The sequence below is a fragment of the Haliaeetus leucocephalus genome, unplaced genomic scaffold (genome assembly GCF_000737465.1).
Source record: "Haliaeetus leucocephalus isolate CR32 unplaced genomic scaffold, Haliaeetus_leucocephalus-4.0 Scaffold992, whole genome shotgun sequence".
Taxonomy (NCBI): domain Eukaryota; kingdom Metazoa; phylum Chordata; class Aves; order Accipitriformes; family Accipitridae; genus Haliaeetus; species Haliaeetus leucocephalus.
Genome location: NW_010973428.1, coordinates 2,941,159 through 2,957,629, shown reverse-complemented (window position 1 = coordinate 2,957,629; position 16,471 = coordinate 2,941,159).

Here is a 16,471-nt window from a genome sequence, read left to right as displayed (position 1 = left end):
CCATTATATGGGTTATCTTCTGGTCAGATTTAATTAACCTATGCTTGTCTCATCTACTTCTAAAAGAATACAGTCAATGCATGTGTTGTTAGTACTCCGCATGTGCTACTAGCACGCTCCATTCTTTCCAACTTAGAAAAATAAAGAATTATATAAATGCACTTCTAACTAAGCCCCTAAAAGCAAAATATGACATCTGGCCCCATAAGGCTTTGTCCATGGTACATTTATTCTTAAAACTTATGAGTAGTACTGCTGTTGACTCAGCTGTATCATGGTCAAGGAAATGCTAGTATAGACTGAGGTACCACCAGTTTAAAAAAAGAATTTCAAACAAGCAATGTTCAAAAGCAAACCAAAAGCACACCAGGGCACACAAATACTGGGACATTGAACAGAAACAGCTGCAATGATTTCCAACCCTCTATGTTTACTCACATTTTCTGTTCTTACAGCAAGGAAAGCAGAAAAACACAGAGGGTGATTCTGGAATCATTACAGCACATTTGTCAGTGAGTCCAAGCCAAATCCAGCCCTCATCTGGAGCCACCTTCATACGTCAGGCTGCAGACAGCAATGGTACAGAACCTGCATCTTGCATGGTGCAGCTTCCAGGAGGTCAGGTTGGACAGCTTGAAATTGTCACATCTCCAGCTGTTCTGGTTCAGTCCAGCTGTGCCCAGAAGATGACACCTGTACCCAAGCTGAATTTAAAAAAAAAATGCACAGTCCAGTGAAGTTAGAGTATTCAAGTGCTAGACACTGAGAATAGAGACAGTAATAAAGAAAGATCAACTGCTTCACTTCTGTCATCCTTGAGACATTAGTGGAAAAAGATCATGTGTGCTTACCGTACTCTCACATAAGAGAGAGAGGTATACACAGCCCCCTCTAATGAAGAAAAATCATGTAATGATTGCAGGTACCTGAAGTAAGGTCACAAATTGTAGGAGGAATCTAAGTATCAGTGTTACACATCAGACAACTGCATAATTGAGCCAGAGGGAAAAAAAAGGTAATGAAGAAAGATAAATGCACAAACATGAAGGATGAAATCACGTATTAAGTGTATCTTGAGAGAGAGAAAGAAGCAGCAGTGCTCCATCTACACAAGCTTTTAATCATGCAAAACCAACTTGAGCTTGTTTCCAGCATGTGCAAGGTCTACAGTGCTCACTTATTCAAGTACTTACTGGAGGGCTGGGGAAAAAAAAAGTAATAGTTGGAAAAATTCCTTGGGTGCGCTGACAGGCTAGAGTAATGCTACAACAAACAAACCAACCAACCATTTCCCCCTCCCAAAGCCCCAGCTCAGCAGCTGTTGGTACCAGGTATCAAAATAACCAGGGCTAAAAACTAACAATAGATCAACTACAGATTCGGATTCTGCCCAGAACAGAACTCCCTGGCTCACAGTGCTTCATCCCAGTGCTTCGGAAAGAGCAGAAAAGCCATTCTGCAGCACCCTGCAGAGCAAACCTCCACCATGGCGGTGAGATCTGGCTCTCTTTCATGGAGAAAGCCAAAATACATGCAAACAAAGCAGGCAATGGCTTATACCACTTGTGGGTCATGAGGACACAGTAAAGACATAACCAATGTCTTAAAAAGCCAGGATATAAAAGACAGATCAGGGCAGAAGTGGAGGAGGAGGAGAGCTGAATGCAAAAGAATAGAAATGGATGGTAGAAAAATAAGTAAAGTAGTATCATAAAGTATCTTTCAGTCTTTCCACAGTAGCTTCATTTCAAGTAGTATTTCTTTCTCTCTACCCTTCTTGCATACATATACATCAGGTAGGAACAGAAGACCATGAAAAATACAGGATTTTTATTTCTACCTCACCATCATACAGTTCTGTTTCCTAGGGGACAAAAACAATCTCCATGAAGGATGTTCCCATGCGTGAAATGAGTTTGCAAAGAAATGGCATCACAAGAGTAGCTGTTTGAAAGACTGTGTTCCCTTGAGAGGATCATCTTACGTTATCACACTTTTATTTCTTAGCAGCCCCAAATAGTAAAATATAGAAATCACATAGATATACTTCCTGTATTTTTTCTAATATTGTTCATACTGTTCAAGGTATATTTACCTACTCCATACATCTTGGCAAAATGTGCTGAAATATACAGTTTAGGCATCTTTTCCTGCTGTTATGACCATTAACCAAATGTGTTAGGCAGGCTACCTGAAGTAATTTTCTTTCACTGCTGCATTATTTAAAAAAAAACAAACCACAGTGTTATACTGCATGATAAAATTAGTTTAGGAGCATAACTTCAGCTAGAAACAAAGTTTACAAAGCTCTGAAGAGCCTAGACTCCTATACTTTTAGTGATACAATTAACTTATCACTCTCTAAGGGTCATGAGCAACTGGTATTGCCTTCAGAGTCCTTCTGAGGAACAACTTCCCTTGAGCAGTAAAACAGTAAAATGCATTGCTCTCCCTAGGCTCCAGTTGGGAAGTAGATCACTCGCACAGGAATTATTTCAGAGATGCTTCACTTTCCACTCATGTGCATGCAACTTCATTCACATAAACTTCCTAAAAAAACCTTCTTTGGTGACATTTTTCTACTGTTCCACAGGCAGAAGGATATATGTTTATGCAGAACTAAAATGAACGCAGCTCATTTACATCAATAAATTGGGTTTTGTGAAGTGCATTTCAGTGCTTGTGTGCAAAAGTATTACTAGACATATTACAAGCTTTCTGGATACTAAAGGTGATGATCTTTAAAAAGTTTTTTTCCTGAAGAATATTTCTGAAAGATGTTATTGGCTTTTGCATTACCAAGCTGATTTTTAAATTATTGTTAATAGGAGGAAATGTTATGATTAATTTTTTGAGATATTTTTAATAAGAAAATCATAGTTTTATAGAAGATTAATCTTATCTCTGAAAGTTATTTAGATATTAATGTAAAATAGTCTTTTGCCTATTTTGGGACAAGGTGAACATGTTTTAAATGTTGATTTACAATATTGTAGGCATAAATCTAAATAAAATAATATTGCACTGTATTCAATAAAATCCAAACCTTCAGCAGTTAATTGCTCATAAGAAAGCTAAAACAGAAATAGTTAGATAATCCTTTCTAAAGAGAGAAAGACAATACTTGAAAAATTCACACAGGCAAAAACGACTCCTGAAAATTCTCAGACGGAAACCTGTTTTGACATGACATCTGATGGAATAGAGTTTCTAATTAGAAGAAGTCCAAATGAATGTCAGAGTCAACTAATTATTTCATCAGCCAATTAGAGGAACCAGCGATTTCACAGAGAGATTACAAAATCAATGAAGGGGGAACTAAAACATTTTGATTTAAATTGTTTCTAATGTTAATTGAAGGGCACATCTGTCACTGGCTCTGTACCGTTACGCAGCCCTTCTTGGTTCCCCCTGCTCACTCTAGCAGCGGAGTATGGCCACAGTCAGGCTTCTCTGAGTGAACAGGTACCAGAGACTCTCTGCTGGCTGTGCTCCTGTCCTCTTGGCCTGGGACGTTCCTCTCTCATTAACTACGTATGCTAAACTCCAGGATTTTTCTTGCCATATGCTCATCTAGCAGAGCGAAAGAGAAAAGAGGGATTTTTTCCCAAGGTGAAAAATGAGGAAAAGAAAAATCAGAAAGACCCCCTTTTGCCTTGAATGCCCACAGCAATGAGCACAAAAGGCAGCTGAACCTACAGAAAGCAGTTAAATGTCATTGCTTATTTTGGACCAAGGCTTTGCCTATTTTGTACCACTGCTACAAGGCTCAATAAAGCTTTATTTGCCCAAGGGTAATTCTCTATGCACGGGCAAACTGTGTGATGCATAGTAACATGGTCCTCGGACACAAGTCCCCTGCTTGGCTCATCTCCCCGCTCTACCAGCCTCTGACTGTTTGAGTACTTGTACTCCTTATTACAATAAATCAAGTTACTGAAGCAGGAAATCAGATGGCAACCAACCAATTTATATTAGCTTTAGACTCCATCAACTTAACATGTGTATCCCAGACATCACAGACAAGTATCTATCTGATCTATCACTGCATTTAGCTCAGCTGAGACAAAGGACCCATCTCAAAAGCACCCTGCTCCTGTGTAAGTGACAGCATGCGCTTATGTGATCCCCATGGATTAGGTCAGTGGTATATATAGATGCTTCATTAGCATGCTGAGATTCAAAATGATGTCCAGCCTCTTCCATCAGAGGTGGGTCCATCCATCACATGGCCTTCCTTTCCAATGCTCCAACAGCAGCTCCCAGCTACAGGCAGATTTGCATGTCTACTCACAGCTGGGGCATGGGTAGTAGTGTTGGTCGCACAGCCACCATCTATCTTCATCTATTTTGATACCCAGGAACAGTCATGATCCAATGGGAGTGGTAATGCCTGGAAATATAACAGCATGCTGTGAACAGCAGTGTTGAGCACATGTCCCTCATGCCCCCCCTGAGGCTTGTGACTCAAATCCACTCTGCAGTTCAGAAGAGCATGTAATATCAAGACGTGTAAATTATGTGGATAGTCAGTTTAAAACACACCTGTAATTTCTTTTGAATAAGCCCAAAAGTTTGGGCACTGATCTAGGATTTTACCAGATTTCTCCAAGTGTAGGCATTCCTTCTGCATTGGCTAATTTGACTTGTTGATTTCCAGTCTCAGAGCTGGTGTTTTACAAAGCTTTTTTCTCACTTAGAATACAAGCCTTATTCTCATCGAGTTTTGATAATATGAATTCAAAATAAACTCACTGAAGCAAAGTTTGAGGTAGGTACAAAGACCAGAACACAGAGAAATGGAAATATAAATGAAAAAATTGATTACTAAAAACTAAAAACAAGTTGTGAAATTCTAACATACAGTTTCAGTTAAAAAATCAATTTTTATTTCATCTAATCTTATTTCCCATTAATAAAAGTGTTTTCATTAACAACAGCCTAGTATTGGGGATGGACTCTAGATAGCAAAAATATTTCTTCTTGTTGGAAAAGCAACTACAACCACAGTCAGCATTACAAGCCTGTAACTGGTAGAGAGTGTATATGAATGAGTGAACATTATCACATCATTGTAGTCTTAGTGGACATTTGCGTGCACCTTCTTTTCTGCTTGCCAGGACTTCAGATGCCAGTGCAAATCCCAGGCAGTTATTATGATGCATCATTTGTACCGAGGGGCAATCCATAAATCTGATGGGATCCTCTGCACTATTCCGTGTCTCCTGTGCCAAACAAGTGCTTTAAGCGGGGTTTGCCTTGGGTGACCTCAAACATATAAAATTTAGGTGATGTTGCCAGGGTGTCTTCATAGGCAAGAGAGAGGAGAAAAGCATCTCCAGGCGTTGACTTGTTTATCCTTTGTGTGTGGAAAGAACAAATGGACTCCTGGAGTTCCTCTCTCTTCATTGACTAGAGAGTGCCTACACCCCTAAGTTACACTAAATTAACCTCTACATCATACAGGCGGGTAAATGATTCTCATTTATGTTACATATTGACTCCACTTGAGCCAGTGGCAAAAATCCATTGAACCTGAGTGATAAAAGGGATAACCTTTTAGATTTGAGGAACAAGTATTTAATAACAGAAAAGACAGGTTTGCCCATTTTGAAAAACATGTGTTCAGATCCCCCTGTTGCAAAACCCTCTAGCCGCTCAAGAAAACAGAAGGATATAATGTTTAAGAGAAAGACCTTCACTTTCAGTTTATGGACAAATGGCAGACGCAGATACAGACACTCTTTCAGATGGATGCCAGTGGTAGGGGCTGACTGATGCACTCCTCATGGCTGCCCCACAGTTTACTGCAGGCTCAGGGAGCAGACCCTCACTAAAAGTACAGAGGGATTTTTTCAAGTGGATTATAAAGCCTGCCCTTTCAAAATTGTTCAGCTTACTTTGTAAAATGGCTATAAAGCTCATGTAATTGACTCACACTTTAAATCTGGTGCCATTATTTTTCCTACTACTGCAGTAGTTAATAAAACTTTTATCATTGCCACTGGCAAATTGTTAGTGCTTTATTTTTATTAAAGAGAAGATAAAACTGTGAATGATTTTAAGAGAATCCTTTTATTAGTAAGACTTCCTACTTGTCAAATAATACAATGCCTAGGTACCCCATATTGTAGAGAGGAAAACTGTAACAAAGTTAATTTTATTGACTTATACTTGGCTGCATCATCACATAGACTGGTGGTTTTCAATCTACGCTCCCGGGACCCCGGGAACTCCATGAGCTTCTTTTACAAGACCCATATGCTCTCTGTACAGCATTCCATAAGTCTAATGGAAATATATCGACATCTATAAATCAAACCCCACTGCATTAGACAGCGCTGCAAAAGCAGTAGCTTAAAGCCTCAAAGCAATTGTAATGACCTTCCAGCCATGGGCTTAATGATCATAACATCGGACACTGAGTGCAACCCACAATTTGCTGTACTGGGGGAAATAGTAGTACACAAGTCACATTGTATTTTTGCCACAAAATCATCAAAACTGACCCCGATTAACAAAAATTAAGTGGGTGGAGACATATGTGGGAAGGCATTTGCTCCTTTCCACAAATAGATGCCTTCCATTTTAAGGCTGGGCTGGCGTAGCCTTCTGCTACCTACCTGCCCAAGATATAAAAAAATAAATGTTAAAAATCTGGGTGAATTCAAGGAAGAGCAGATCAGGGGATTATCGCCAGAGCATTGAGCACTAACAAATCAAACTGCATGAGAGTCTGAAACATGCCATCCGCAGGTACTGTGGTATCCACAGAAAAGCCTTCCCATCACTCTTCAGTATCCACCATCTCTTCCGTATCTTTTCAGCAGTTCTATTCATATTATTTTCATTTCGGTTTTGCTCAGAAAAAAAATGAAATCAATTTTAAATAAGAATCAAATTATTTTTGCACCAATGCTCAGCCGTTGATAAACTAAGAAAGTAAAAGATTTTTGCAACCTTGCATATATTTTTAAACACAATTGCATAGCTTGCCACAGTCTTATTTCACTGAGTTTAAGGCCAGAAGGGCATCTTAGATCATTTAGTGTCGCCTCTTATACATCTCAGGCCATTATGTTTCACCCATTCCTCCCTCTATTGAACCTGGCGCTTTGTGTCTTTGAGTAAGTTAAAGCAATTACAGTTTCTTGATTTTTTTTTTCTAATTCTTAAGCATCCCCACCATTAAATTCTTTTTCACCATCTTCATTTCTGAACAGGAGCCAAGGACCAGCTCTTAGCTGTGCTATTTCTTTGTAGACACTGAAGAACCTTTTGATACTCAGTGTCCACTTAATCAAATTACTTCAGTTTTATTGATAAGCTAGGCAAATTCAAGTGTTGAGCCCTTTCCCGCTCCTGCCTTAGCCCCCCAAGAGTGCAAAGCCAGCACAAGCAACCAGTTCTGGCCACCTTCTGTCCCTTGGCTGCCTTCTCTTTTCTGTCTACAAGGTATTTGCACAGTTGGGTGGTGAATCAGTCTGAAAATAGCCTGGTCCAAAAGAAAAGAGAAGAATCAAGGGAGGAAACAACACGGAGACCACTGGTCTGGAAAGGGTAGGCTTGCCTTTTTCAGCCAGCGCTCTGGTTTACGCCAACTTCATCTGCTTGTGCAGCTGTGAGATAAGGCACTCTGTTCAGCTCATCATTCATTTTTAATTCGTATTTCCCATCTCAGATTTTTCAAAATCCCTCTTCAAATATGGGTTCAGGAGGTGAAGGTAGTGTAAGAGTATCACTCCTGCTAATGACAGTTGCCAAAGTAAAACTGCCTGCCTCTTGCTATTCATTATTCTCCTCTTTACATAGCCAAAGTTCTCATTCACCTTTTCCACAGCACTGGACAAGGACTTGAGTTGAATTGCTTCGCCGTTATAATGCTTAAATCCTTTTCAGGGTTAACTGTCTTCCAAGATATGGTCCCCTCCACCGATGGCATCCTAAATTTCTTAGAAAACATGAGCATTTCTCCTATAAAGAGAAATTAATGCTTATGCATATAGCATGGTTGTACCTGTGTACATGTATAAAAAGTAGTCCCACTCTCCCAGATGTTAATACATTTGAGACAGAGAATTATTTCTTGCCTGGATATACATCTTTTGAACTATTTCATCTTGCTTTTAATCATTTTCATATTATAATGAAGGCAGAAATGGAAAATTAGATGTCAAAGAAAGCTGTTTTTCTTTTGTGGAGAAGTTATTGCATCATACATAAATAGGAAAAATATTTGTTTCCTCTTACATTTTCTTGCCTTCTCCCCTTCTCCTGTTTGAAAATTGTTGCTTATGTACTTGAATGATGAATTTCCCTACTGCATGCAGAAAGCAGTCTGTAGATAATATATGCACAGTAAATCATACCATCCTTGAAATTTTACATACTGCATTGTTGGAAATGCAGAGTACAGTTTTTGTAGACAGACTTGGAAAGAAATTGCTAAGAAGGCTTACAGACCAGCACAACACCCCCACAACTGCCAGGATGTAGATAAAAAAGGGTCCCATATCTCTTCATTTCCGTCAGCAATTCAAAATCCCGATGAAGAAACCAAAGTGACTGCTTCATCCTCCACTTCCACAGTGAGTGAAACAAAACAAAAAGAGCAGTTTTATATTGCATAACCAATAACAACTGTGCCTCTTGTGATTAATGTTAGAATACATTTAAATCAAGGGGATTATCTTCCCCTAGAGTTTATGGCTTGGCTTGCTGTTAATTTGGGGGTTTTTTTCCCCATCCCACTCTATTACAACAGCGATCTCTTAATTGTCTGACTTACTAATTATTAGTCAGGTCTGCAGGACTCTTTCTAACTAGACATTCTCTGATTAAAAGCCCTTTTAGTGGTCTTAATTTCTATACATGGAAGGTTTTGAAGAGGAAAACCTGTGCCTAAAATGATCTGGTACAAGTCACTGAAAGTAACATTTGTATGGAGGTTTGCAGTGATTTTGTAAGTCTTATAATAAAGCTCAGGGAGGCAATCAAATGCTATGCATAATTTATGTGAAAAGTTAATGTCTGCTGGGGCTACCTGCAACTGTATTTTGACAGAAACCATGAACAAAGCCTGGGCAGGAAAAGTTCAATCAAAGGACCAGAGTTGTCCGAGCAAGAGAAAAATGCTGCCATGGAACTGGTAAGAACTGAACTATTCCTCCTATTTAGTTCCTAGTGCACAGATGTCCACACCAACAGAAATGGCTTTTCTTGGAACTAACCTCAGAGCTGTCTTCTCATTCAGTCCAACTAAGCAAACTCTTCTGTTCTACACTGGGATGTGTTAGCCAGGAGAGGTACATAGGAGTATAAACTGCTTCTCCCTAGTAAGAAAACTATTTCACTCTTCAGGGATACAAAGACATTTTGCCAGTACTGGAGTTAAGACAAAAAACAGATGAGAAGCACTGGTCCAACTATGTGATGATTTTGTACTGACTCTTATTAAAGTAATGAAACATGATTTGTAGATAGAAAATATCTTTTCCTTAGGAAAACTGATAATAAGTAGGAAAAAAAGTCAAATAAAAATGTGGTCTTTCTGATCTAAAGAGTAAACTGGTTTAGTAAGAGATATTGCCTCTCTACAACCCTTGCCCCGTTTCCTTTTTTTTTCCTAAAAACTCCAACATCCCATCCATATATCATGAAAGCAGTTTCCACAGAGACTAAAAAGCAATGGTGAAATCTCTAGTGGACCTACTGAAGTCTCTCATCTTTACACACTGTCAAAGTCAAACTTCTCAGGGATTAACATTTTGTGGCTCGTTGGCTTAAGAGTAGAGGGGCAGATGAATGCCCTATTGTGGTGGTGTCCTGGTTTCAGCTGGGATAGAGTTAATTGTCTTCCTAGTAGCTGGTATGGCGCTATGTTTTGAGTTCAGTATGAGAAGAATGTTGATAACACTGATGTTTTCAGTTGTTGCTAAGTAATGTTTGGTCTAAAGACAAGGATTTTTCAGTTTCTCATGCCCAGCCAGCGAGAAAGCTGGAGGGGCACAAGAAGTTGGGAGGGGACACAGCCAGGGCAGCTGACCCAAACTGGCCAAAGGGGTATTCCAGACCATGGGACGTCACATCTAGTTTAGGAACTGGGGGGAGTGGGGGCAGGGGCTCGCTGCTCGGGGACTAGCTGGGTGTCGATCGGCGGGTGGTGAGCAATTGCACTGTGCATCATTTGTACATTCCAATCTATTTAGTATTGCTGTTGTCATTTTATTAGTGTTATCATTATCATTATTAGTTTCTTCTTTTCTGTTCTATTAAATCGTTCTTATCTCAACCCACAAGTTTTACTTCTTTTCCCGATTTTCTCCCCCATCCCACTGGATGGGGGGGATGAGTGAGGGAGCGGCTGCGTGGTGCTGAGTTGCTGGCTGGGGTTAAACCACGACAGCTGGAAAGACTTCCAAAGGCTTTGCAGCATTCTGTAAAAGTAGCTTCGCACTGTTCCTTCTCACACAATGGCAGGAGACACAGCAAAAAATCAGGTTGATTTGTTTTCTCATGGATCATAGCTGTAGTCTAACTTGAAATTAAGAAATAACTGTAATAAAAGAGAGTTGTATAGTAAATGAAGCAAGTAATGACTAGCCCTAAGAGTTGAAATTTATCTATGCACAGCAGGGCATGCCCTCTCCATTAACCATCATTATATGAAAGCAAATGCCCATAATACTTTTAAGTATAGCCACGCAGTTTCAAAACATCATGAAAAATAAGCCTGCTTCTAGGTGAACCAACTGTGTCAGTCTCCCAGACTGCATATACATCAATATCATGTGCATCGCCGCCTGGCATGCTCAGCAGTTTGCAGCCTGGAATAGGTGTTACCCTATTCTCACACAATTCTGCTCATTTGGGAGATGAGACAAGACATACAATTAAATTCCAAAGAAGGAGTTTAGACTAAAGATTAATTACTGGGAATACTGAAATCCATTGTTCTAACTGCAACTGTAAGGAATGCTTTGAAAAACAGGATGTTAGACCAATAATGTCTTTTCAATGGAAGTTTAATATTTGAATATCTTTGTCTCAGATTAGGTGGATAATTCTGCAAACATTTTACATACATATTAGATTGTATACCCTATACGTAATCCCAACCTACCTTAAGATACAGCATGCATCTCAGGCTATGGACTTCTTTTTAAGATAATCATTGTATTGAAATACCAGATCAGACGTCATTACAGCACTTTCTGAATAACAGATTTCTCATTTTCATCTATAGATAGATAGATAGATAGATATTTAGGATTGTTAAAGTATTTTTGACACAACACAATTCTGATCATATAAAAATAAATGTTACGGCCTGTTTCAAAGCCACAGTGAGCTACTGAGTGATAAACAGTGCATCTGCAGAAAAAAAGTTATGGTTGCATAGATGGAAATGAAAACATGAGTGTCAATTAGGTATCTTTGAAATGGAATACAAAAGACATCAGTCATCTAAAATTTATCCAAAATTTGCCAACTGGCCTGTAATCACAAATTATATGATAAGAAAAGAGACTTTGCATATTACAAAAGAGGGAATGAGGATGAAAAGGTATTAACTGCAAAATAACAAAGCAGCAGCTAGAGGAAGTAATTATTCAGCCTTCATAAAGATGAATTCAGCAGAACTAATAACTACTTGTCAGGTAGAAATAAATATAGAATTCCTAAATTTTGTCTCAATGACTGTTCATGTCCTCAGCTTCTGCCTTCTACTGTTTTCAGTACAGAAGGTTCAAAATGCATGGAAGGTGTCCCACTAGCACAGCTTATATGTTATGAAACAACCTGTTAAATGTTGCCATAGGGTGAATGAGAATGGAAAGCAATAGCTAAAAGCCAGTTAAAGGGGAATCTCCATGGGAGACTGTGTTGTACTGAGCATTACAATATACACTATGACAGCATTGGACTTTTTCAGCAGCACTTGTGAAAGTAAGTGCTCTTTTCAGGTGACTTATTTTATATGATAAGGAATGCTCTAATAACTTGCGCACTTAAACAAGGTTGGAAGCATAGCCTCCTGTGTGTACAGAGCTGAATAAAGTCACTGACAGAGACAAATGTGGCTAGAATTCTGGCAAAAGTCATCCTGAAGAAACTGGGACACATGGGAAGTTTTGTGGTAGGGAGAATTATTTTGGAGAAAGAGAAAAGATATAGACGCTATAATGCAAATAACACATGAATCATATTTCTATCAATGCACACAAATCCTTCCACAGACTTGAGTAGGTTTAATAATATGTGTGCAAGCCTTTCAGTCAGTTAGTGGTATGACATGGCGTAAGGTGCTGGCTGATGCTCAGGGAGTGACATTGTAACTGAAGAGTTTGAGTTTCTCAGCTAGCTACACAGTTAAAGTCAAAAATTCAGAGACTGAATTCAGAAGCGGATCCCTGCATCCCATATGTACACACTGCTGTAATTTTAAATATCTGTTTACATATTGCTTCCTTAATACTCTGTTCAATAGTGTGACAATTATGTATTTACTTGCTAATGGCATATGATTTGTTGAGAGTGTGTGACTGCCATTTCATCATGCTTACAGTTGTTTCATTGTAACTGTAGTGACATCCATATTTTTCAGTTGCGATCAAAAATTTTGCTATTGCAAATTCTCCTTTCACTAAGGTATATACTTTAGCTATTTGGAGCTTGGGGCATTTGCCCTCTTTGCAGATCCTGAAGGCTGTTGGGCCCCATCTACATAAATTCAAATCTTTAAAAAAAGAAAAGCATCACAGAAAAGTTTTCTTAAAAGAGCCTAAGACAAAGAAAAGTGGCACACACTTTGCTTCTCTCTGCTCTATTGCAAAGCTTTTCTCTAGAAACTAATCTAGCATAAAGCAGCTTGACTTTGTGCCTCGTTAAAGACTGACTGTACCTACTTCTGCTGGAGCCCTCCCAACAGAGCTCCACAGCTCTCTTTGGGCACTAACATCCTCACACATGGTCTTGGCACTCAGGTACAAAGGACTCCGAATGGGAAGAGATAAAAGGGATGAATACTAAGACATTCATCAGCGAGCAGTGAGTAGCCAGGTTAAGGTGGTGATGCAAATGGACCTTTGATTTCATTTCAGATTTTTGTGCAAGATGAAACTGAAAGTGACACATTTTTCAGAAAATAAGCCTCTCTTAAGTTGTTTTGAATGTGACCTTAAAGGAAATTTCCCATGGTTATTTCTTCCCCTTCATAATACATGAAAAAAAATTAGATCTGAAGAACAGTCATATTTCCAATAGGAAAAAAAAAAAGCTTTTCATTATAAGGGAATCCAGTTGTAGACGTACCTTGCCAACACCAGATGAAGCCTGGATCTGCCTGCAGAATACACGCACACAGGAAGAAGACATTCTGGAAAATTCACAACCTATCAATATTCTTCATGAGTAGACTTTTCTTCCTACTTCCTATCAATCAAAAGCACACTGGGAAGTTTGAATGGCCTATGAGGATTCATTTCAGCTAGAGCTGGGCTAGAGTTTTCCAAAATCTAAAGATTAAATATTGAAATATCATCTCAGCTGTCTTCAATTTTGCAGGAGGTTGATATGGATAAACAGCATGACAAAGTGAGAAATTAGTTCAAGACAGACACGATTCCTGCCAGCAGGACTGCAAAGTCTGCTTACAGTAGGATGGCTAAACAGAAAGAAGTTAGAAATAACATAATCAGTTGCCTATTAGACCTAAGAATCAGTGTAAGTCTGATAGGACCGCTGTCAGAATTGTTATGCTTGGGGAATTTAATGGCAGTTTTGTGCCTATGAATGATTACTGTACAAAAAATAATTTGGACTGCTGTTCACTCTCACTCGGCTCTGATGTGATAAACCATGGGCAAAATATGGACAGGGATTAGATTTCAAGTGAAAATAGAATGAAGACAAAAAGCTGTCACCTTGGGATGAGGCAGTTTCCAATAACCAAGAACTGGCCATATGAGACCTCCTCTGCTGCTGCAACAGTCCCTTGGCTCCCTACAAACATCTGACAAGGAACAAACAGACACTTCTGGGTAGCCTCACCGGAAAACAAGAGGTGGAATCAATATGTAATGAGCTAGACGCGACTGCTAAAATGAGCAAGTTTCTCAACACGAACCATTTCTGTTGAGCTGAGCTTGAGTCCCTGGGGTAGCTGTTGCTTAGGGGAGCCTGTGGCAGTCATGTTAAACCACATTTCTTTTCCTCTATTCTAGCCTGATTCCCTGGGTTGCTAGAGCATGTCCCACCGAGGGGTAGGGGTAGCAACACTTGCAATTGAATTCTGTATTTGGCGGGTTGTCAAGGTAGAGAGCAATGTTAGGGAGCCATGCTGTCTGAGAGATACATATATTTAAACGGTCTTGTATTTGTCTCCGTCCCCTTAAGGTATTTGATAACATCATCTTCCTAAGTGTTAGTACTGGTAACCTTACCTCAATTCCTATCATGTTTTTACAAGACCTGTTGGGATTTTAAAAGTTTCAATTTCTGTTTCAAAGGTAACTTAATCTTTCATATCTTTAGGTGTTAAAAATGATTAATTACTGTGGATAAAACCCATTCAATCACAAGCAGTCAATTTTTTTATTTTCACTAGGATTTAAAGTGACAGGTGATTAACCAGGGACAAAAATAATATACCATGGATTCTCCACAAATTAACAGGGATTCTTTATCTTAGGTTCTAAACCAGTCTGATTTTCAATTTAAAGCAGGTAGCAAGGAGACATATGGAGTCCAGTGAATCCTATAATATGTTAAATATCTTCATGACGGTAAATGTTGCCTCTTACAGCAGTAGCCTTTTAACATAAATAAATATGTTGTCTAAAAGCTGAGAGGTGAGGTTTCCCAGCAAACCTCTTCAACCTTAGATCCTTGATCCACAACAGTATTACTATTGTGAAGAAAAGCTAACGCCCAAGGGATGCTCCAGGAGTGCCTGTTTCAAGTTTCAGTGAGACGTAAAGAAAAGGCAATCAGGAAGGGCTGTGCATTTTTGACAACAGTTGACAATGCCCCAATTCTGTTACTACAGTGCTTTTTTAGAGTACAGCTACGTTGACTGTCACGTATTTCATTGCCTTGAATTATCTACAGGGGTATTTACCACCTTGCTCCTGCCCATGAAGAGCTGGGATGCTGTGGGCAGTGTCATCCCTGTCCTTTCGTGGGAGTCACCATTTTAGCTGTGAAATTCCTGGAGCTGCAAGCCTCAGGGATTGCGGTTGAGGAAAATCTCATAAGCACAAGACATGAACTGGGGTTCAATAAGTAGTAACGACATGAACAATAAAAGGCACAATAAAAGTTCCCTTAATGTTAGAAGAATATTCAGCCTGCAAAATCAAAAGCAGGAAGTTTTAGAAGTTAAGCTAGACTGTGCAGAACTTTTCATCCCTTGTGCATTTGCACTGTGATGTAGCTTTAATTAAATTATCATATTTTATTGTTTCCTGTCCCATTCAATGAACAAGGAGGTACTCAATCTGTACGTAACATTGCTATTCATTGTACAGCCTCTGATCTTAATCTCCACACATCAGTTAAGTCTAGACTGACTAGAAAAATGATTCATTTCTGTATGGATGCCTCTTGCAGTTTAAACAGGCTGTTTAAAATGAATCACAATCAACAATAAATATTGTGTTTGTGAGAGTAGGCAACATATCCATTTTACAGGTAGGTAAAGGAGCCATAAAGAAATTAACGCTCAAACAACTCAATGTGCCCATTGATTTTTAGTGCCCAACTACACCTTGCTTTACCAGCATATTTAATATTAATCCATTCAAATCCCAGTTTCAAATTATTTTCTCTACTTGTATTAGAAACTTTAATTCTAGCTCTTCATAGTTTGCAAACATTTCTTTTTGGAGTGTTAAAATTCCATTAGCAATATATTTCTTGTACATTATTTTCCAGATAAAAAAACCTGTGAGAAAAAGATGAGAACTGTTATCATATCAGCATCATACTGACACCTGTGTATGTCATCAGCATCAGCTAGCACTTGCTTGTGTTGCGGTCTTCATGGTTGAGCCAGAGCCTTCTCAAGCCTGGTAAGAGCACTCTGGCTCCTGACAGCTCCCAAAGGACCCCCAGATGGTTTCTGTTATCAGACATATTCTCCTTGCTAGCAGTAGCAGGCTGTCCTGAAGAAGTTGATACTTATTCTTTTGATATCTCCCCCTGTCCCCCACCCCCAGTATTTAGACCAGGTATACCTTCCCCATTTACAAATATCTCACATTCTACTTTTGACGAAAGCTGTATTGGTTTTATGTGGCAAGGCTTTGGTAGCGGGGGGGGTTACAGGGGTGGCTCCTGTAAGAAGCTGCTGGAAGCTTCCCCTGTGTTCGAGAGAGAGCGAGCCCATACCAGCTGGCTCTAAGACGGCCCCGCCGCCGGCCAAGGCCGAGCCAATCAGTGATAGTGGTAACTCCTCTGTGATAACATT